Genomic DNA, 2213 nt, shown 5'->3' with positions numbered 1-2213 from the left:
TGATTATCACGTTAGTGTAATAACATGTCTGCTTACTGCACTTTCCATGTTCCCATTCTCGGTTTATATATTTTACCACAAAATAACATCTTTTTATAGTTAATATCTATGTATTCTTCTACATCCTACAGTGTAAGTAATACACTGAGTTCTGCTGGCTTGTTCTAAATGATTTTTGTTGTTCTTGTATAATGAAAGTAAATGCATCTATCTAGCTTTCAACAACATGTACTCTGAAAACCTGCACATCCTGTTTTCATGTCCCACCAACAGTTCAAGCAACATAAAATAAGAGAGTCGTGTGAAACTAAAACTGCATGCTACAGCATGCTGTAGCATGTGGTTGCTTCGGGGATTTACAGAAACACGTAAGAGACAGGAAATATGTGACTGACTGAATGAGAGGAAGCCGGTGTGACCTTCAAATAAGGTGCAGCTCATTTTGTAGTCAAAGCAGAGCCACGCCATGTTGATAATACTAAAGTTGGCTGTATTCAACTTATTCCATGACAAGTGACAATTGGAGAACAGGAAGAACCATTTCAGTGTCATCTATCAGACATTAAACCACCATCAGAGCTTACCTCTCTGCTTCACTTAAAAAGCTACCATGTTTGCTGAACCAGTTTAAACTGAAAACAATGAAACTCCATGGTTCAAAGTTGCTCTTTGCATGACAGTAATGTAAGTTATGCACAGAGCTGATTGTGAAGATTGTGGAAACAGACTGATGATTGATGTCTCTGATCTTTGTCTTTCATGGCATTCACACTTGATGTCAGTAAAATAACGGCCAATTAAAGACTGAGTGAATTAAGTCAAGTTAAGCAGAGTTTTCACAAGTTGTCACAAATCTCCTCAGAGGTCTTCTTCTTTTTTCTTCCTGTCTGGCATCTCTATCTTCAACATCCTTTGTCCAATATGTGCACTGTCCCTCCTCTACACCAACACCAGAGATTGTTATTGTTTTCCTATATTAACAATGTTTAATATGAATATTATTTTATATGAATATAAGAGAATATACAATGAATACACTGTAAGTTCATCTTAATTTCATACTTTCAGTTTTAAATAAAATAAGTCAGAGAATTTAAATGTCAGACTGATGAATGAGCACTCACTAAACCATTCCAACAATGTTGAGACCCATAAAAAAAATGAATAATCCAATCTATAAATGTTTTATACAATTTACAAGAAACTGTTGAACTTTTTTCTGTTGACACGTTATCAGAGTTTTCAGCCACTATTTTTGTCACGGTCGGACGGCTCTTTCCGGACGACCCTGCTTGTGTTTATGTTTTCTGTGTGTGTGTTTGCTTCTCCCTCCCTGGTCCTCGGGGCTGTTTACGGAAGTGCGCGCCGTGGGAGAGGCGTGTCCTGGCGACTGTCATCATTGGGAGTCCCTGTTCGCTGTTGCCGGCCCATCTGCAGCTGATTACCTGACCAGTGGTTGGTAATCAATCCTCCAGGCTAGAAAGGGGTATTTAACCTGGACTCGCGGTGACAGTCGACGTGGGATTATTACTCCGAACTGGTATAGTCTGTGCGAGCAGTGTGAGCGTGTTATTCGGCTAGCGTGTGGCTAACGCTGGATTTTCCTTCTTCCTTCAGGAGGGGCGAGCGGAGAAGCGAGTTGGAGAGCACACACACTAAGGGAGTTACAACACGGAACGCACTGGGAGCAAGGGACGAGCACGATTGGAAAATTGCACTTTTGAGTGAATTGTTGGACTTGTCTGTTTCACTGTAAATAAACGCACTGTGTTTCTGTGAGCAAGAACCGCGCCTGGGTCCCTCTTTTCCGTGACAATTTTATGGTGGGGTAATAAAGGCAGAAGAGAAAGTGAAAGGTTACTTTAAGAGCAAACCTATGCACGTCTCCTTATAGCCACAGTCCACACAGATAGGATGTATAGAAGGGTAATAGAAGAAAGACAGCGTAGGGAATGATTTGAGGTCCAATGATGTTTTGTTTTCATCATTTAACTTGGTTGTGATGGTAGTTCATCTGGTGACCCTCACATGGTTATACAACAGGAGAAAAATGAATGAATCTCCATTGTACTCCCGATAGTGGCCTGAGCTTATGAAAATGAGTAAGCGGTAAAATTCAATCATTTAAAATATGACAATCACAGTGATAATGGCAGAGTACAAAACTGAATGTAGGTCATAAGGACTAGTGTATGTTCTTATTATAAATAAAT

This window comes from Pundamilia nyererei, unplaced genomic scaffold, assembly GCF_000239375.1.
Source record: "Pundamilia nyererei isolate P.nyererei 1_Seehausen unplaced genomic scaffold, PunNye1.0 scaffold01102, whole genome shotgun sequence".
In the NCBI taxonomy this organism is placed as follows: Eukaryota; Metazoa; Chordata; class Actinopteri; order Cichliformes; family Cichlidae; genus Pundamilia; species Pundamilia nyererei.
This window is presented reverse-complemented; position numbering follows the sequence as displayed.